The 22,199-nt window shown below is 43.6% G+C and overlaps 1 long non-coding RNA gene across 1 annotated transcript in view; it reads left to right on the top strand.

Moving 5' to 3' along the window:
• The first annotated feature begins 1,511 nt into the window (after nucleotides 1-1,511).
• Nucleotides 1,512-22,199, top strand: part of LOC138854588 (uncharacterized) — a 59,677-nt gene continuing 38,989 nt past the window's right edge. Inside the window, exon 1 of the long non-coding RNA XR_011393765.1 lies at nucleotides 1,512-2,821. This is a non-coding gene — a long non-coding RNA (uncharacterized lncRNA). The remainder of the gene's footprint in view (nucleotides 2,822-22,199) is intronic.

Here is a 22,199-nt window from a genome sequence, read left to right as displayed (position 1 = left end):
TTGTTCCAGTTGTCAATGAATGGGATTGCAAGTTCCTTGCAGTATCTGTCTAGCCAGCAATTTACACCAATTGCCCTAGACAACCATTCATTTCCTACTCCCCTTCTAGGCAAGATGCTACATATGATTGGGATCCCTCCCTTAGACTTAATGAAATCTATAGCTGACCTGTACTTATCTAGCAGCTCTTCTCTCCTACCCTTCCCAATATCATTTCCACCAGCACTGAGACAGATAATGGGCTTGTTCCCATTACCTGACATGATATTATCCAGTCTGTTGACAATGTCCCCAACACCAGCTCCAGGGAAGCACACTCTATCTCTCATCTTCTTATTCCTATTACAAAAAGCACGATCAACATATCTTACCTGAGAGTCACCAACCACAAGAATGCGCTTACCTTCATTAGCAGGGGCAGTAGTACCCTTACCTTCACTGGCCACTGAAGTACATTCATCCTGGAGAACAGAGAAGCGATTTCCTACCTTCAGATCTGCACTCTTAACTTTCCTTACTCTGATGCGCCTCCCATTACTGTGAACAACTCGCCACTTGTAGCAGGTGCTGGGCTGCACCTCACTGCTGGTAGCCGTTGCTACCACCCCACCTACAGCCTCCTCACAGTGAGAGACAGACTGCACCTCACTGCTAGAAGCCTCATTCCCCACATCTCCAACCACCTCACACTCTCTCCCAGGCCCATTGAGGTGGACCTTCAGCCTCCTAATCTCCTCCTGGAGAAGCAAGACCTCCTCCTTCAACTCTCCAACCTCAGCTTTTAAAACACTGGTTAATAAGGTTGGTTAATAAGGATACAAGTTTATCGACTACACGAGAGTTAAGATTGCATGTCACCTATTCACCACCAGTCAAGATTACTTTACTTTCTTGATTAAGGGGACATGCGCTTCACTGTGTACATATCTTGAGCCACGAGTGAAATGTAACTCTGTCAGGCTTGAAGCGGACAGTGCTAAATATTTTTCCCATGCCAGAATGCTTTATAATCTACATTATTTAGTTTATATGTGGCATGGTTATTTTCCTGTCCAACATTTAGAACTTTGCATTTGTCTATATTAGACTGCATATGCCACTTCTCCGACTACTGCATCAGTCTATTCAAATCTTCCTGGAGTGCTCTAATGTCCTCATTAGAATGAATTGGACGGCCTATTTTGGCGTCATCAGCAAATTTGCTTACCAACCTGGCACGAATCTGTTTTCGTCTGACCCTTCAGTTTGGTAACCCCAAAAGACGGGTATGCGACAAGATGGTATGTCTAAGCCTTAGACACACCTTAGACTCTAAGGGCTCATGAGAGTGAGGTAGTCGGTGGCCCCTATAACGAGCCAAGGAAGCAGCAACAGCTAACTAGCACTTCACTCAGTAGTCAGTATGTTGCATAAGTAGCTCACGAATTTCCTTTGATCGCTGCAGGTGAGGCAAGGAGTTGCCGCCCACGTCCGTGGCTCCTCCCATCATGTGGGAGGTGGTCAGGTCTGCCTCGGACTCCCAGTGGGGCTTTGGCTGCGAGCAATCCCGGGTTCACTAGCGAGGCGGCTCCGATAGGAGTAGCACGAGAGGACTGATCCACTGGGAAGGTGTTCACATGTGCCGTCACGGGGACATGGTACATACAAAGGCTTACCTTATCTCAATTTTGCGTAATTAAATAGTCATTCGATCAGCTTGAGATCATGCCGAAAAATTCAGAATTTCCGATCCCGTGCAGTTCCGTAGGACACAATTCACCGAACTATCTGTGTTAAATTCACAACTCGTCAACCATTTATTTCCTGGCATATACACATCTATGCGATAGAGATATCACGAAACCGCATTGAATTTAATTCCTTTTTATTGTGGTTAAACCGTATGAAAAGATTTCTCTTGTGTCTTGTGATCAAGTCGCATCATACATATTCATATATACCATGAAGTCCTATGGGTAAAATATGATGTTTGCTTCCTAGTGTAAACTATTATATATATAACTTAGTAAGTTGAATGTGGAAGTGAACGTAAACAAGAAGACAAGACCATTAAAGTTCTTGAACTTAGTGACGTCGCACACAGTTTAAGGGAAACGGACTCTCGAATACCAGGTCATCCAGCGGTTGTCTCAGGTCATCAAGTTGAGTGGTGAGATCACCCTCAGTTTCCTAAACACCGTCCATGACTGTCACCTATACTAAATGAGACATACTAGCCTGTAGTTTCGAGTGCCTGGACCTTGCTTCACTACCTCTGACGAACCAGTTTCGAGTGCCTGGACCTTGCTTCACTACCTCTGACGAACCAGTTTCGAGTGCCTGGACCTTGCTTCACTACCTCTGACGAACCAGTTTCGAGTGCCTGGACCTTGCTTCACTACCTCTGACGAACCAGTTTCGAGTGCCTGGACCTTGCTTCACTACCTCTGACGAACCAGTTTCGAGTGCCTGGACCTTGCTTCACTACCTCTGACGAACCAGTTTCGAGTGCCTGGACCTTGCTTCACTACCTCTGACGAACCAGTTTCGAGTGCCTGGACCTTGCTTCACTACCTCTGACGAACCAGTCGCTTCTTCGCGAAACGGTAGTGTGTTTACCAGGTCCGAAGTTGAGTGTTCCGTCAAGACTCACTTGACCGTTCTTAATGATGACTTTAGTGTTCGTTAATTAAGTTATGAACAACGAGTGTTTGTTTAAAATGCAATAATTAACGAAAAAGAGTGAGAAGTGATTGTAGTTTCCAGAGACCAGGATAACAACTTATTACACCAAGTTACTAACACAATCTGACAGATCACAAGATATTGGAAACATCTCAGGGTAAGAGGGTCTCGTTCACATTTATAGTTATACTCTTCATGCTAATCTTATGCAATAAAAACATTACAGTATTCTTAGAGCTGCAAAACGCGTTGCAGAACAACCTTTTAACTGGGGAAAACATTTCGCCTTGTTGAGCTATATACAGAGTGAAACGTTGCCCAGATAAAAGTTTAATCTGTATTTTGGCTTTGTTTAACAGAAAACTTTTCTTGAGAAAATGTAAGGCGCCTGGTAATTTGATGAATATGAACGGTATTTTCCTGATTAATTTACTAGCTAAACTAGTAGATTAAGCTAGTAGATCTACATATAATTAAAATGTATACGTATATGTGCAAATTGACTCTTTACACATGTTCATCTTTTATTGCTGAGTAACCACTGATGTTGTGTCTTCTGAGATTTTTTAGTACTAAGGAGATATTCCCCTGCGCTTTGTGTGTGTACTCACCTAGTTATACTCACCTAGTTGAGGTTGCAGGGGTCGATTCCAAGCTCCTGGCCCCGCCTCTTCACTGGTCGCTACTAGGTCACTCTCCCTGAACCGTGAGCTTTATCATACCCCTGCTTAAAGCTATGTATGGATCCTGCCTCCACTACATCGCTTCCCAAACTATTCCATTTCCTGACTACTCTGTGGCTGAAGAAATACTTCCTAACATCCCTGTGATTCATCTGTGTCTTCAACTTCCAACTGTGTCCCCTTGTTGCTGTGTCCCATCTCTGGAACATCCTGTCTTTGTCCACCTTGTCAATTCCTCTCAGTATTTTGTATGTCGTTATCATGTCTCCCCTATCTCTCCTGTCTTCCAGTGTCGTCAGGTTGATTTCCCTTAACCTCTCCTCGTAGGACATACCTCTTAGCTCTGGGACTAGTCTTGTTGCAAACCTTTGCACTTTCTCTAGTTTCTTTACGTGCTTGGCTAGGTGTGGGTTCCAAACTGGTGCCGCATACTCCAATATGGGCCTAACGTACACGGTGTACAGGGTCCTGAGCGATTCCTTATTAAAATGTCGGAATGTTGTTCTGAGGTTTGCTAGGCGCCCATATGCTGCAGCAGTTATTTGGTTGATGTGCGCTTCAGGAGATGTTCCTGGTGTTATACTCACCCCAAGATATTTTTCCTTGAGTGAGGTTTGTAGTCTCTGGCCCTCTAGTCTGCATTCCGTCTGCGGTCTTCTTTGCCCTTCCCCAATCTTCATGATTTTGCACTTGGTGTTTACCTGGAGTTTACCTGGAGAGAGTTTCGGGGGTCAACGCCCCCGCGGCCCGGTCTGTGACCAGGCCTCCTGGTGGATCAGCGCCTGATCAACCAGGCTGTTGCTGCTGGCTGCACGCAAACCAACGTACGAGCCACAGCCCGGCTGATCAGGAACTGACTTTAGGTGCTTGTCCAGTGCCAGCTTGAAGACTGCCAGGGGTCTGTTGGTAATCCCCCTTATGTGTGCTGGGAGGCAGTTGAACAGTCTCGGGCCCCTGACACTTATTGTATGGTCTCTTAACGTGCTAGTGACACCCCTGCTTTTCATTGGGGGGATGGTGCATCGTCTGCCAAGTCTTTTGCTTTCGTAGTGAGTGATTTTCGTGTGCAAGTTCGGTACTAGTCCCTCTAGGATTTTCCAGGTGTATATAATCATGTATCTCTCCCTCCTGCGTTCCAGGGAATACAGGTTTAGAAACCTCAAGCGCTCCCAGTAATTGAGGTGTTTTATCTCCGTTATGCGCGCCGTGAAAGTTCTCTGTACATTTTCTAGGTCGGCAATTTCACCTGCTTTGAAAGGTGCTGTTAGAGTGCAGCAATATTCCAGCCTAGATAGAACAAGTGACCTGAAGAGTGTCATCATGGGCTTGGCCTCCCTAGTTTTGAAGGTTCTCATTATCCATCCTGTCATTTTTCTAGCAGATGCGATTGATACAATGTTATGGTCCTTGAAGGTGAGATCCTCCGACATAATCACTCCCAGGTCTTTGACGTTGGTGTTTCGCTCTATTTCGTGGCCAGAATTTGTTTTGTACTCTGATGAAGATTTAATTTCCTCATGTTTACCATATCTGAGTAATTGAAATTTCTCATCGTTGAACTTCATATTGTTTTCTGCAGCCCACTGAAAGATTTGGTTGATGTCCGCCTGGAGCCTTGCAGTGTCTGCAATGGAAGACACTGTCATGCAGATTCGGGTGTCATCTGCAAAGGAAGACACGGTGCTGTGGCTGACATCCTTGTCTATGTCGGATATGAGGATGAGGAACAAGATGGGAGCTAGTACTGTGCCTTGTGGAACAGAGCTTTTCACCGTAGCTGCCTCGGACTTTACTCTGTTGACGACTACTCTCTGTGTTCTATTAGTGAGGAAATTATAGATCCATCGACCGACTTTTCCTGTTATTCCTTTAGCGCGCATTTTGTGCGCTATTACGCCATGGTCACACTTGTCGAAGGCTTTTGCAAAGTCTGTATATATTACATCTGCATTCTTTTTGTCTTCTAGTGCATTTAGGACCTTGTCGTAGTGATCCAGTAGCTGAGACAGACAGGAGCGACCTGTTCTAAACCCATGTTGCCCTGGGTTGTGTAACTGATGGGTTTCTAGATGGGTGGTGATCTTGCTTCTTAGGACCCTTTCAAAGATTTTTATGATATGGGATGTTAGTGCTATTGGTCTGTAGTTCTTTGCTGTTGCTTTACTGCCCCCTTTGTGGAGTGGGGCTATGTCTGTTGTTTTTAGTAACTGAGGGACGACCCCCGTGTCCATGCTCCCTCTCCATAGGATGGAAAAGGCTCGTGATAGGGGCTTCTTGCAGTTCTTGATGAACACAGAGTTCCATGAGTCTGGCCCTGGGGCAGAGTGCATGGGCATGTCATTTATCGCCTGTTCGAAGTCATTTGGCGTCAGGATAACATCGGATAGGCTTGTGTTAATCAAATTTTGTGGCTCATAAAAAATTCATTTTGATCTTTGACTCTCAGTCTGGTTAGCGGCTTGCTAAAAACTGAGTCATATTGGGACTTGAGTAGCTCACTCATTTCCTTGCTGTCATCTGTGTAGGACCCATCTTGTTTAAGTAGGGGCCCAATACTGGGCGTTGTTCTCGATTTTGATTCGGCATAGGAGAAGAAATACTTTGGGTTTCTTTCGATTTCATTTATAGCTTTTAGTTCTTCCCGCGATTCCTGACTCCTAAAGGATTCTTTTAGCTTAAGTTCGATGCTTGCTATTTCTCTGACCAGTGTCTCCCTGCGCATTTCAGATATATTGACCTCTTTTAGCCGCTCTGTTATTCTTTTCCGTCGCCTGTAAAGGGAGCGCCTGTCTCTTTCTATTTTACATCTACTCCTCCTTTTTCTTAGAGGAATAAGCCTTGTGCATACATCGAGTGCCACCGAGTTAATCTGTTCTAGGCATAAGTTTGGGTCTGTGTTGCTTAGTATATCTTCCCAGCTTATATCGGTTAGGACTTGGTTTACTTGGTCCCACTTTATGTTTTTGTTATTGAAGTTGAATTTGGTGAATGCTCCCTCGTGACTAGTCTCATTTTGTCGGTCTGGGGCTCCTCGCATACATGTCTGAACCTCAATTATGTTGTGATCTGAGTATATTGTTTTTGATATGGTGACATTTCTTATCAGATCATCATTGTTAGTGAATATGAGGTCTAGTGTATTCTCCAGTCTAGTAGGCTCTATTATTTGCTGGTTTAAATTGAATTTTGTGCAGAGATTTAAAAGCTCGTGTGAGTGTGAGTTTTCATCAGAGCTGCCTCCTGGTGTTATTACTGCAACAATATTATTTGCTATATTCCTCCATTTTAGGTGCCTTAAGTTGAAATCCCCCAGGAGCAAGATGTTGGGTGCAGGAGCTGGAAGATTTTCCAGACAGTGGTCAATTTTTAACAGCTGTTCCTGGAATTGCTGGGATGTTGCATCCGGAGGCTTGTAGACTACCACAATGACTAGGTTTTGGTTCTCGACCTTTACTGCTAAAACTTCCACTACGTCATTTGAGGCATTAAGCAGTTCTGTGCAAACAAGTGACTCTGCAATGTACAGGCCAACCCCCCCCTTTTGCCTGTTCACTCTGTCACATCTGTATAGGTTGTAACCTGGGATCCATATTTCATTGTCCAAGTGATCCTTTATGTGGGTCTCAGTGAAAGCCGCGAACATTGCCTTTGCCTCTGCAAGCAGTCCACGGATGAAAGGTATTTTGTTGTTTGTTGCTGGCTTTAGACCCTGTATATTTGCAAAGAAGAATGTTATCGGACTGGTGGTATTGTTGGTACTGGGGGTACTGGTGTGGTTGAACTCCAGGAGCCAATTGCTGGACCAGGTCTGCAGCCTGTCCAGATCCCTTAGTAGTTCTGTCTGGTCTTCGATCGAACGAATTCTTCTCATCAACTTCACGTCATCTGCAAACAGGGACACTTCGGAGTCTATTCCTTCCGTCATGTCGTTCACAAATACTAGAAACAGAACTGGTCCTAGGACTGACCCTTGTGGGACCCCGCTGGTCAAAGGTGCCCACTCTGACACCTCGCCACGTACCATGACTCGCTGCTGTCTTCCTATCAAGTATTCCCTGATCCATTGTAGTGCCTTCCCTGTTATCCCTGCTTGGTCCTCCAGTTTTTGCACTAATCTCTTGTGTGGAACTGTGTCAAATGCCTTCTTGCAGGCCAAGAAAATGCAATCCACCCACCCCTCTCTCTCTTGTCTTACTGCTGTCACCATGTCGTAGAACTCCAGTAGGTTTGTGACACAGGATTTCCCGTCCCTGAAACCATGTTGGCTGCTGTTGATGAGATCATTCCTTTCTAGGTGTTCCACCACTCTTCTCCTGATAATCTTCTCCATGACTTTGCATACTTTACATGTCTGTGACACTGGTCTGTAGTTTAGTGCTTCATGTCTGTCTCTTTTTTTAAAGATTGGGAATACATTTGCTGTCTTCCATGCCTCAGGCAATCTCCCTGTTTCGATAGCTGTATTGAATATTGTTGTTAGGGGTACACATAGCGCCTCTGCTCCCTCTCTCAGGACCCATGGAGAGATGTTATCCGGCCCCATTGCCTTTGAGGTATCTAGCTCACTCAGAAGCCTCTTCACTTCTTCCTCGGTTGTCTGTGCTGTGTCCAGCACTTGGTGGTGTACCCCACCTCTCCGTCTTTCTGGAGTCCCTTCTGTCTCCTCTGTGAACAGTTCTTTGAATCTCTTGTTGAGTTCCTCACATACTTCACGGTCATTTCTTGTTGTCTCTCCTCCTTCCTTCCTTAGCTTGATTACCTGGTCCTTGACTGTTGTTTTCCTCCTGATGTGGCTGTATAACAGCTTCGGGTCAGATTTTTCTTTCGCTGCTATGTCGTTTTCATATTGTCGTTGGGCCTCTCTTCTTATGTGTGTGTGTGTGTGTGTGTGTGTGTGTGTGTGTGTGTGTGTGTGTGTGTGTGTGTGTGTGTCTAACCAGCATCTGGATTGTAATCAATCGTCCCTACATCAAATCTATGATAACAGGCAAGGTTATGTTAGGTAAGGTCTATCAGGAAACAGGACTAGTGCTAGTATTTATCCAACAAGAAATACTGAAGTTTATCTAACATTATTTGACCTTGGATTTGGTTTCGCTGCGTTAGATTAGAATACTTTGGGTTGAGTTCTGGTGGTATACTGCACTTCTTGACAACACAATTCGTGAATTTAAAGGCAGCGCACACGAGTTTACACATGGGTTAACATCTCTTTTGAAAAAAATTATAAGCATGGACAATATTATACAGGCTCACAGACGGTATAATGCATTAGTTCATTTTAACGACATAAGAAGACGGAGGATCATGATTTAATACGAACGATCAAGACTCACGAAATTTAATAACACTATTGCAAACAAACGTCAGATTCAGTCCCCACCCGTTCCGTGGACTGTTTACTACTGATCAGCTGGAATGAAGCCGACATCCTCCTTTGGATCAAAGCTTATTATGTTCCGTTCTCCAGGCACTGCATGATTTTCCAAGATTATATATATAAAAAACATTATGACTAAGAATTATAGTGCATGACAGAGGTTTATAGGCGGACAATATCCAGTATATTGTGTAAAAAAAACTTGCAAGATCACTCTCTTTCTTAGCAATCAACACGAGCATATTTACACAACTCACAATGACTGTATTGTTTCTGATGAATTAAGCTACTCCTGTCTTCCCCGCTGCCAGGCAGTGCTGAAGACACTGATGCTGACCAAGTTTTTTTGGCAACGTCACTCTGTACGAAGAATTTGACATTGAATCGATAAAGCTCTACACAGCCAAGCATAGTCACGATAAAACCTTGTTCTCCATCCGTCTTGTCTTCACTACTGTTGGTGGTACACCTTTTTAATGGAGATTAGAGTAAACTGACACACTAAGGATCATTAAGGCTGCATGTTCTAAGTCTAAAGTTTAACGAATGAAAGTCGTTCTGACTTGACATTTACCCTGATGAATGCTTCTTCTGCCGTCTTCTGGCCGGTGTCAGTGACCGCTGTGTTGCGTAGGCACAACTGGCGTACGTGAATTTGCAACTTTGCTGAGTCGGGGAGAACGCTGTCAGCGGTGCTGAGAGAGTCACGGAGAAACTAACTACAACATTAAAAAGCGAAACATATGTCTGCCAACGGTGCTGAGAGAATTAGAGAAAGCTAACCTGCAACGGTGTCAAGAGGGCAGCAGAGAAAGCTAACTGGCAACGGTGCTGAGACACCCACGGAGGAAGTACTTTTGTACGCCGGTCAAGCCAACGAACGGTCAACTAACGGTTATAATCATAACTATAATTTTTAAAGGAGTGGAGGGGTAAGCCAGCGGAAGGCCTCGGTCAGATGACCAAAAGCTCCAGCTGTGGGTTATCATATGACTGAGAACCGCGTCAGGAAACACTTGTTTTGTTTCCTGACTGTGTCCAGTGGCCGGGTAGGCAACGCTCTTTCCTCACGCTGAGTGTCCGCGGTCCGTTCCCCGGTATGGGTGGAAACATTGTGCGTGGTTCCTTGCACCTACTGTTCCCGTTCACCTAGTAAGTAACTAGGTACCTGGGTGTTAGTCGACTGGTGTGGGTCGCATCCTGGGGGACAGGATTGAGGACCCTAATGGAAATAAGACAGTCCTCAATGACGCACTGCCTTTCTTGGGTTATCCTGGGTGACTAACCCTCCGGGGTTAAAAATCCGAACAAAATTAAATCTTATCCTAACTTAGCCAAGTGTGGTTAAACGATGCAATAAACGCCGCAGTAACAAAACGTTCTAAAAAATATATAACATTCGTTCTTGATAGCTGTGATAACAAAATAAACGAAACACCCACACAATTCGTAACACTCTTGTAAGGATCGGACCCGCAAGCCAGCGTAAGGCCTCAGTTATATAGCCAAAAGCTATTATTATGAGTAGTAGTAGTAGTAGTAGTAGTATTTGTATTAATATTATTTTCCATTAAGTAAGCTTAAGAAAAAATGTTCTAACAGTGGTGCAGTGGTACAGTTGTGGAACTGTACCACAGTGGTGCAGTGGTACAGTTGTGGTACTGTACCACAGTGGTGCAGGGGTACAGTTGTGGTACTGTACCACAGTGGTGCAGTGGTACAGTTGTGGTACTGTACCACAGTGGTGCAGTGGTACAGCTGTGGTACTGTACCACAGTGGTGCAGGGGTACAGTTGTGGTACTGTACTACAGTGGTGCAGTGGTACAGTTGTGGTACTGTTCCACAGTGGTACAGTGATACAGTTGTGGTACTGTACCACAGTGGTGTAGTGGTACAGATGTGGTACTGTACCACAGTGGTGCAGTGGTACAGTTGTGGTACTGTACCACAGTGGTGCAGTGGTACAGTTGTGGTACTGTACCACAGTGGTGCAGTGGTACAGTTGTGGTACTGTACCACAGTGGTGCAGTGGTACAGTTGTGGTACTGTACCACAGTGGTGCAGTGGTACAGTTGTGGTACTGTACCACAGTGGTGCAGTGGTACAGTTGTGGTACTGTACCACAGTGGTGCAGTGGTACAGTTGTGGTACTGTACCACAGTGGTGCAGTGGTACAGTTGTGGTACTGTACCACAGTGGCGCAGTGGTACAGTTTTGGTACTGTACCACAGTGGTGCAGGGGTACAGTTGTGGTACTGTACCACAGTGGTGCAGGGGTACAGTTGTGGTACTGTACCACAGTGGTGCAGGGGTACAGTTGTGGTACTGTACCAGTGTTTGCAGGGGTACAGTTGTGGTACTGTACCACAGTGGTGCAGGGGTACAGTTGTGGTACTGTACCACAGTGGTGCAGGGGTACAGTTGTGGTACTGTACCACAATGGTGCAGGGGTACAGTTGTGGTACTGTACCACAGTGGTGCAGTGGTACAGTTGTGGTACCATACCACAGTGGTGCAGAGATACAGTTGTGGTACTATACCACAGTGGTGCAGGGGTACAGTTGTGGTACTGTACCACAGTGGTGCAGGGGTACAGTTGTGGTACTGTACCACAGTGGTGCAGGGGTACAGTTGTGGTACTGTACCACAGTGATGCAGGGGTACAGTTGTGGTACTGTACCACAGTGGTGCAGGGGTACAGTTGTGGTACTGTACCACAGTGGTGCAGGGGTACAGTTGTGGTACTGTACCACAGTGGTGAAGAGGTACAGTTGTGGTACTATACCACAGTGGTGCAGGGGTACAGTTGTGGTACTGTACCACAGTGATGCAGGGGTACAGTTGTGGTACTGTACCACAGTGGTGCAGGGGTACAGTTGTGGTACTGTACCACAGTGGTGCAGGGGTACAGTTGTGGTACTGTACCACAGTGGTGCAGGGGTACAGTTGTGGTACTGTACCACAGTGGTGCAGGGGTACAGTTGTGGTACTGTACCACAGTGGTGCAGTGGTACAGTTGTGGTACCATACCACAGTGGTGCAGAGGTACAGTTGTGGTACTATACCACAGTGGTGCAGGGGTACAGTTGTGGTACTGTACCACAGTGGTGCAGGGGTACAGTTGTGGTACTATACCACAGTGGTGCAGGGGTACAGTTGTGGTACTATACCACAGTGGTGCAGTGGTACAGTTGTGGTACCATACCACAGTGGTGCAGAGGTACAGTTGTGGTACTATACCACAGTGGTGCAGGGGTACAGTTGTGGTACTGTACCACAGTGGTGCAGGGGTACAGTTGTGGTACTGTACCACAGTGGTGAAGAGGTACAGTTGTGGTACTATACCACAGTGGTGCAGAGGTACAGTTGTGGTACTATACCACAGTGGTGCAGAGGTACAGTTGTGGTACTATACCACAGTGGTGCAGGGGTACAGTTGTGGTATTGTACCACAGTGGTGCAGGGATGCAGTTGTGGTACTGTACCGCAGTGCGCAGAGGTACGTTCAAGAAGTGAGGTTGACCAGGCTGGTGAGAACTCACGAACTGAAAGAGCTCTTGGTAATAATGTTAAACAATTTCAGTGTGAAATATTTGCCCCTGTATAATGAATGTTATATCTTGCAATGTTGAGGAACAGAGTAGTGAGTGATGTGGCAAGACTTTGAAGCCACTCTCATGTGCATCATTGCCAAGCTATACTTGGGGTTATACTCCTACGTATCTTGGAAGACCCAGGCGAAGGTGAGATACAACCCTTTCCGCCTCATGACTCACGAAATCGTAATGACATGATTGCAAACAAACCATACCACGGACGGGGATAGAACCCGCGATCAGTCTCAAAACTCCAGACCGTCGCGTTAGCCACTGGGCCAGCTAGCCACAATAAGATTAAACTTGCATTTGTGGTCACAGTGATGCCTATGCTAACCTTCCTATGGTGTAGAAATATACCTAGTTGGATGAATCTTATTGTGGTTAGCTGGTCCAGTGGTTAACGCGATGGTCTGGAGTTTTGAGACTCTGATCGCGGGCTCTATCCCCGTGCGTGGTATGGTTTCTTTCCGCCTCTCTCTCTCTCTCTCTCTCTCTCTCTCTCTCTCTCTCTCTCTCTCTCTCTCTCTCTCTTTTCTCTCTCTCATCTCTCTCTCTCTCTCTCTCTCTCTCTCTCTCTCTCTCTCTCTCTCTCTCTCTCTCTCTCTCTCTCTCTCTCTCTCTCTCTCTCTCTCTCAGGAAATTGTTATGCTCATTCTTGGACTAATTTGTAGTCTCATCTGGATGTTCTACTCTCCAGCTACCGGATATCGAGCCTCAGTTTCTCCAGGTCGGTCTTCACATTTATCTGACCAGTCTGTGTGTGTATGAGTGTGTGTGCGTGTGTATGAGTGTGTGTGCGTGTGTGTGTATGAGTTTGTGTGTGTGTGTGTGTGTGTGTGTGTGTGTGTGTGTGTTTATGTGTGTGTGTGTGTATGAATTTGTATGTGTGTGTGTGTGTGTGTGTGTGTGTGAGAGAGAGAGAGAGACTCAGCAATCAACATTTGCACCAATAACTCACTACAGTTGTGACCGGGTGTGGAAGTGTGAATTGCTCATTACTCTAAAATTTGTTCATGATTGCAGCCATGTATAAACGTAAGTAACCATTCTTACAGTATTCATTACCTTTGTAACTTGTGAGTTCATTACCTTGTACCTAGTTCAGCCATCAAAACTTTGGAGCCCGGTCCCTGGACCCATTGTGTACCTCTGTAATCTGTAAATACCTTTGTAACTTGTAATGATTGTGACTAGACCTACCTGGAGTTCATTACCTTTGTAAATTGTGAGTTCATTACCTTTGTAAATTGTGAATTCATTACCTCTGTAACTTGCTCAGCTATCAAAACTTTGAGGCCCAGTCCCTGGACCCATTATGTACCTCTGTAATCTTTTGACTACCGCCCACAGGATGGGTATGGGGTGCATAATAAACATATTAAACTAACTAACTCTTTCAATTTGTTCAGATCTATTTGGAACCTTTCCTTGTCTCATCTGTTTTTATTCTCCTGATCAGTTTTACACTATCAGGAAACACTGCTATAACGGATTCAGTTCCATTTGCAACGCCGTTTGCATCAGTGTTGTAGAGCATACACATTCCGTCCTGTTCCTCTTTCTCTTTCATACAATTTCTTTCCTGACATTTGTTTCAATTTTTTTATTACATTCTAACTACAACTAATACGTGTAGACCTGTTTTTAATACATATGTATTTTTTTATAAACACCTGCTGGTAATCCCTTTCGTTATATAAATTCCTGTTTTGATTGATTCTGCTGTACATTCAAATTGCTATAAAACACCAGTGGTTAATACATTCGTACTTATATAAATGCCTTTTTTTTTTAAGACATTCGTCCTACTTCTGTATATAAACATATTTACAATAAGCCTTATGAGTGCTTTTAAGTTCTGATTTGTTTTCGTCAACACTTACCATCATACAACACTCGCAGAGTGTTAGGTTAGGTTAGGTTAGGTTAGGTTAGGTAAGGTTAGGTTAGGTTAGGTTAGGTAAGGTTAGGTTAGGTTAGGTTAGGTAAGGTTAGGTTAGGCTAGGTTAGGCTAGGTTAGGTTAGGTAAGGGTAGCTTAGGTAAGGTTAGGTTAGGTAAGGTTAGATTAGGTTCGGTTAGGTAAGTAAGGTTAGGTTAGGTTAGGCTAGGCTAGGTTAGGTTAGGTAAGGTTAGGTTAGGTTAGGTTAGGTTAGGCTAGGGTAGGTTAGGTAAGGTTAGCTTAGGTAAGGTTAGGTTAGGTAAGGTTAGGTTAAGTTAGGTTAGGTTAGGTTAGGTTAGGTTAGGTTAGGTAAGATTAGGTTAGGTTAGGTTAGGTTAGGTTAGATAAGGTAAAGTATGGTTAGGTTAGGTTAGGCTAGGCTAGGTTAGGTTAGGTAAGGTTAGGTAAGGTTTGTCAGGAAACTGGGCAAGTGTTTCCTGACACGAGTCTTAGATGATGACCCGCCGTTGGAGCTATTGGGCATCTGTCCGAGGCCTCTGATACACTACTGTGATGTAGAAGAAACATCAACAGTGTGCTGCAACTCAATTCTGAGCTCATATCTGTCAGTTCTGATAGATATCAGTTAATATCTGTCATATATCGGCTGATATCAGCTGATATCTGATATGTCAGATATCAGCTGTTATCAGCTGATATCTGTCAGCCTGAGCTGGAGGTCACACATCGTCTGGAGAATGGAAGGCAATCAGATTTGAACTGACGAAGAAGAGGAGAGGTAGCACTAGTTTCTTAAGAATTCTTCGAAACTGAGAAGCGTCGTTGATTCGACCTCATCAACCACATTAGAAGTAATTAAAACGACAGAAATGGAGCTATAGTGAAAGTTCAGGTTTTCCCTGACAGCTTCTCTCGTAAGGAATGCAGTTCCGCAATCTTTACTTTCCCAATGTAAATAATAAACAAAAAAAAATTATCACAGTACAGAGCGTGGTAATTAATAATTATTTGGTTATTCGCGAATCAGTGCATAAAATATTTAATTATTATAATTATTATCATCGCAGAAAGCGATCAATCCGTGTAGGTCATTGAACTGTATGTTTGTGATACAAGCTCCAAATCGTGTATCCGCTTTCATCATAACAATGTTCAACAATATTTCGACAAACAATCCATTGTTTTACGTTCTTGATAGTCTGTTAGGCTATGTAAACAAAAACACTAAGAGTGAAAACACAGGAGATATACACACGGAGAGGCATTTGCCTCTCCGTATATATATATATATATATATATATATATATATATATATATATATATATATATATATATATATATATATATATATATATATATATATATATGTATATGTATGTCGTGCCGAATATGTAAAACTGGTCAATTAGCAAGAACTCGTTTAAAATTAAGTCCTTTCTGAAATTTTCTCTTATACGTTTAAAGATATATTTTTTCATAAATGTTAATGTAAAAATTTTTAATTTTGCACCAGAAGAATCTTAGAAAACTTACCTAACCTTATTATAACAAGAGCAATTTATTTTAGCCTAACCCAACTAAATATATTTTAAATACGTTTGCAATAATTTAATACTAAACAAACACAATAAAATATATTTTTTTCGTTAGGTTCAGAATGATTTTGGCGAAATTATTGCATACACAAATTTTCACTTGTCCTATACGGCAAGATGAGCGTTGCTATTTAAGCCAAGATCGCAAGTTCACCCTATTCTGCACGACATATATATATATATATATATATATATATATATATATATATATATATATATATATATATATATATATATATATATATATATATATATATATATACATATATGTCCATATATATACATGGAGAGTGGTTACAAGCCTCACTTCCACTCAGGCATGCGGGGCTGGGAGTACGCAAATACTCCAAGACTGCCCTGCAAGTTTTCCTATCCTCTTCCATCGACACCATGCCTAACCTTCCCATTAGCCTCCTTGGGGCGGGGATGGCAGACCAGAGAGGCCTAGCTTGTGGCTAGGCCTGGGGACAGTTGGTCCCAAAGATGAGGAGGTACTTGTGCCTCCTCCCATGGGAGACTTAGGTCTCAGACACTCCCTAAAGAGGGAGCCAAGGCCGGGCCACCACTTGGACAAGGCCCGGGCCGGGAGAATACCGGCTAATCTTTTTTTTCTATCCTCTTCCATAGCAACAAAATAAATTCTTTCAGACAACCTCAATGACTCATTAGGAATACAGGACCCTAGCTACGCCAGTGCCATCACTGAATGGGAGACTCTTGCTGCTCCAGCACCAAACCTAGTGCTGCACTGGCCAACAAACAGTCAGGTTGGGATGGCCCCATCGCTGAAAAGGTGCTTGCCAACATGCTTAGGGCTGTAACATCAGACAGGGAGACTGTGAGTACACCTCCCTCACTCCGGGGACTTCCTCCAATCAGTTCCCATTTCAGCAAGGGGACCGCGCCTCGACCATAACACCCTCTGTATTGCAGTGGCTCTGCGCCTTGCTGCCCCAATTCACAAGGAATATACGTGTATTTGCGGCGATGCGCAAGCCAACCAATATGGTCTACATGGTCTTAACTGTTCCAAAACCAAGGGCGGGCATGCAAAACACAATAAAGTCAACATCATAAAAAGAATCCTTGCTACAGCCGGATGCTCAGCCGAGAGCCCCGATCACTAGCAGCCAACAATACCCACAACCCAGCAAAGGGCCCCAACGGGATCACCATCTATCCTTGGAAGAATGGCAAGTTCTTAGCATGGGACTATACCTGTGTGTCCACACTGGCTGACACCTACATCCATCACAGTGTGGGGCGACAGGCAGGAGCTGCTGATCACAGAGAAGAGTACAAGATCAGCAAGTACAGGGACATAAGCCAACAGTATCAGTTTGTCCCAGTGGGATCAGAGACCTTGAGATCATGGGGAAAAAATTCCACACGTAACTTAAAGATTGGGTTCAAGACTCATCGACGCCACCAGGGACCCAAGGGCAGCCACTTTCATGTTCCAGCTCCTCAGCATGACAATCCAGAGGGGAAATGCATGCTGCATACTGGGCTCGCGTCCGGCTTCGGAGGAGCTGGAGGAGATTCATAATCTTTGATATATTGTACCAATGTATTAATGTTTGTGTTTTCTCCAAATGTATTCTGCCTATTAATAAAATTTCCCATAGAATATAAAATATAAGGGGTGATAGGAGAAAAAAATATTCAAACAGCTAAGGTGAGAACCTTGAGTTTTTCCTGAGATACGTTTGTCTTCTCTGAGGATGAGGGTTCCCCCCCCACATTATATATATATATATATATATATATATATATATATATATATATATATATATATATATATATATATATATATATATATATATATATATATATATATATATATATATATGTGTGCATGTGCATGTGTGTGTGAGTGTGTGTGTGTGTGTGTGTGTGTGTGTGTGTGTGTACTCACCTATTTGTACTCACCTATTTGTGGTTGCATGGGTCGAGTCATAGCTCCTGGCCCCGCCTCTTCACTGATTGCTACTAGGTCCTCTCTCTCCCTGCTCCATGAGCTTTATCATACCTCGCCTTAAAACTATGTATGGTTCTCGCCTCCATTACTTCACTTTCTAGGCTATTCCACCGCCTGACTACTCTATGACTGAAGAAATACTTCCTAACATCCCTTTGATTCATCTGAGTCTTTAACTTCCAATTGTGACCTCTTGTGTCTGTGTCCCATCTCTGGAACATCCCGTCTTTGTCCACCTCGTCTATTCCGCGCAGTATTTTATATGTCGTTATCATGTCTCCCCTGACCCTCCTGGCCTCCAGTGTCGTCAGGCCGATTTCCCTCAACCTTTCTTCGTAGGACAATCCCCGTTTGTGTGTGTGTGTGTGTGTGTGTGTGTGTGTGTGTGTGTGTGTGTGTGTGTGTGTGTGTGTGTAGTTGTCGTGCCGAATAGGTAAAATTGGTCATTTAGCAAGAACTCATTTAAAAATAAGTCCTTTCTAAAATTTTCTCTTATACCTTTAACGATATATATTTTTTAATTTATGTTAATGTAAAAATTAATAATTTTGTACCAAAAGAACCTTCGAAAACTTACCTATCCTTATTATAATTAGCGCAATTTAATTTAGACTAATCCAGCTATGTTTTAGATAACTTTACAATAATTTAATAATAAACAAACTTATTGAAATATATTTTTTCCATAGGTTCAGAATGATTTTTGTCAAGTTATTGCATACACAAATTTTCGTTTGCCTATTTGGCAAGAAGAGCGTTGCTATTTAAGCAAAAATCGCAAGTTTTACCTATTCGGCACGACATATATATGTCATAGGGATTAAAACGTTCTTGACTAGCGGTGAACAGGTGACTGTCAGCCTTAATGTGTCCTTGGCATTTTTTTTGGATCAACTTTGACCACAGACTTGATCAACTGATCAGATTATCAGTTTCACTGCAGTGTGCATCAACTGGAATATCTCTTTTTCAAGCAGTCGTCGTTGAAATCTTCATATATTCAAGTCACTAGCGGTCACAGTCAACGAAATATCTCAACGAAATATCTCAACGAAATATCTCAAGATAATGTTTTTTTGCAAACATCAATTAAAAACTCCTCCTTTTCCTCTTTTCCCTATCCTTCCTTTTACCATGTGTCTTTCCTCTTTTTCCAACTACCTCCTTCCCCCTCCCTTTCTCCCTCGTCCTTTCTCGTTAAACGCATTGGGGCGCGTCCCTTACACACGCGCAAGACCCCGTCCATCAAACAGTACAGACATGTAATGGGTGTGTTAGCTGACTTAACAGTCAGTAATGCTATGGGAAAAACATTAAATTTTAAATGTGTTAGAAATCTATTCCTGCCGATGTTCAGGGAGAAAATACCAGTGTTTCAAAAAGCTCTAGAGCTATACAAGTTATGGAAAAGGAATCCGCAAACTGCCACGTGTCTAAAATCATGTTAATTAGGAAGCGAGTATGCAGAGAGCGTGGAGGAGAGAATATGGAGGAGTGTGGACGGGTGAGTGTGAAGGAAAGTGTGGAGGAGAGAGTATGGAGGAGTGTGGAGGGGTGAGTGTGAAGGAGAGAGTGTGGAGGAGAGAATATGGAGGAGTGTGGAGGAGAGAATATGGAGGAGTGTGGAGGAGAGAATATGGAGGAGTGTGGAGGAGAGAATATGGAGGAGTGTGGACGGGTGAGTGTGAAGGAGAGAGTGTGGAGGAGAGAGTGTGGAGGAGTGTGGAGGTGTGAGTGTGAAGGAGAGTGTGGAGGAGAGAGTATGGAGGAGTGTGGAGGGGTGAGTGTGAAGGAGAGAGTGTGGAGGAGAGAGTATGGAGGAGTGTGGAGGAGAGAATATGGAGGAGTGTGGACGGGTGAGTGTGAAGGAGAGAGTGTGGAGGAGAGAGTATGGAGGAGTGTTGAGGGGTGAGTGTGAAGGAGAGTGTGGAGGAGAGAGTATGGAGGAGTGTGGAGGGGTGAGTGTGAAGGAGAGAGTGTGGAGGAGAGAGTATGGAGGAGAGAGTATGGAGGAGTGTGGAGGGGTGAGTGTGAAGGAGAGAGTGTGGAGGAGAGAGTATGGAGGAGTGTGGAGGGGTGAGTGTGAAGGAGAGTGTGGAGGAGAGAGTATGGAGGAGAGAGTATGGAGGAGTGTGGAGGGGTGAGTGTGGAGGAGAGAGTATGGAGGAGACAATGTGGAGGAGAGAGCGTGGAGGAGAGAGCGTGGAGGAGTGTGGAAAGGAGAGAGTGGAGGAGAGAATATGGAGGAGTGTGGAGGGGTGAGTGTGTGTGTGCGATCCTTAAAAAAAAGGTGAAATCTAAGTCCACCTGGAAACCTCAAAATCCTTTTTAGCCTGAGCACGAGGGAAGGTTCTGGTGTTCACTTAATTTATCATGGCTAGAGTCCATTAATACCTTCCACGTACACCATTATAAAACTCAATTCTCTTGATCATCTCAGGTTTTTTTTTTTGTGAAGGATCTCTAAAACTGGCAATTGCAGTGAAATATCTCAACATTAATGAAATTTCAAATAATACATTTTAACAAAATTACAACCAAGGAGATCTTATCTAACTTCAATTTGTTTCAGATCCCAGTTCTTTCTAGTTTGTACTACCACACCCCAGGATGCTACCCACAATAGTCAGATAATACCCAGATACCTGTTTATTGTCCCGTGGCTCTGTAGGCAACGCTCTCGCCTCATACACTGTGTGTCCGTGGTTCTGTCCCCGGCTTGGGTGGAAACATCGGGCATGTTTACTTATATCAGCTATCCCTGTTGACCTAGCAGTAAGTAGGTACCTGGGTGTTAGTCTACCGGTGTGGGTCGCATCCTGGGGAACAAGATTGAAGGGCACCAATGGAAATAAGACAGACAGTCCTCGATGATTGCACTGACTTTTTCTGGGTTATCCTGGGTGGCTAACCACCCCCCAGGTTAAAAATCCTAATAAATCAAACCTCACTTTCCACCCCCCTCAGTCCTTTTTAACCCCTCCCAAAATCCTCATTACTCTCCCTCCCTCCCTCCCTCGTGAACGAGGATTATCCTGCGTGGACACCGATTATCTTGCCAGAAAACAATGAGCAAGAGATCAAGGAGAATAATATGAAAGAAAGAAAAGACACGTTGCAAAACAAGTTTCACAGGGACAATGTGTCTCTCTGTTAAAGATTTTAGCAAATCAAAACAGAGAGTAACCTGGACCCACTGAAAACTTCTTCTACCGTACTTATTTTCTTCAGAATTTCCGTCAGTACGCTATTTAAATTTCAAGCGAAAGGAGCACTTAAGTGACAACAGATGAAGTATTCTGCAACGCTGAACAGGTGAAAGCACTTCCTGTTTGACAGAGCAAGATTAATATTATTTTTATATGCTAGACACTGAGGAGTAATAAAGAGAAAGTAAGCTAGACAAGTTAGGCAAGAATAGGTTGACGTAATCAAGCCTATATTAACTTATGATTAACAATAACGAAGTAGCGTTAAAGAGATCTTGAGCCTCAGGAGAATGTTAGGTAAGACACATATGCAACAGTTAGGTATCTTTATTTCGAAACGTTTCGCCTACACAGTAGGCTTCTTCAGTCGAGTACAGAAAAGCTGATAGAAGCAGAAGATACTTGAAGACGATGTAATCAGTCCATCACACTTGAAGTTTTGAGGTGGTCAGTCCCTCAGTCTGGAGAAGAGTATTGTTCCATAGTCTAAAACAATATGGAGTTGAAGTGACAGGATGGAGCCTTATATAGCGCCAGGAGGTGAGATGTAGGCCACTAGTAGAGGTAAGAATGTTGTCGTTGGAAGGTCAGGTCCCTCTCAAATCCAGCCATTCTCACTAGTAGAAGTTGACAAAGTTGATTTCAGGTCTGTACCAAGATACCCTTGTGTTGCAGTGTCTGACAGAGTGAACATTAAAATGGTATAAAATACCGACAGGTTGTTAGGTAAGACACATATGCAACAGTTAGGTATCTTTATTTCGAAACGAATTTTGACCTCAAGCAAAAATACACTGACAGAATGTACACGGATATTACCTAAACTCTGGTGCCAATAATCTGCTGTACTGTAGTACACATTCACGGAGAAGTGCTAAACCCTTATAAACCATACAGCGCCTGTGGAACGAGATTTGATCTTAGGTAGCAAATATATTTTCCGGACATAAACAATACATACACTGTGAACAACTCTAAGCTATTGTTTGACTGGTTTTCTCACTACAGTCACCCAGAATAACAAGAGCCGAGGCTATAGATCTCTTCGGATCCTGAAAGAAATATCTTGGCTTGTTTTCTGAGTCATATCGTTTCCTCACGTAAAAAAATGATCGTGACCAATACCGTGAGCGAGAAACTATAACCAGACACGCAAGAAAAAAATAAATTTTCTCAAATTTATTTG

This window comes from Cherax quadricarinatus, chromosome 63 (genome assembly GCF_038502225.1).
Source record: "Cherax quadricarinatus isolate ZL_2023a chromosome 63, ASM3850222v1, whole genome shotgun sequence".
In the NCBI taxonomy this organism is placed as follows: Eukaryota; Metazoa; Arthropoda; class Malacostraca; order Decapoda; family Parastacidae; genus Cherax; species Cherax quadricarinatus.
Note: the sequence above shows the minus strand (reverse complement) of the source record. Positions and strands in the feature narration are given on the sequence as shown.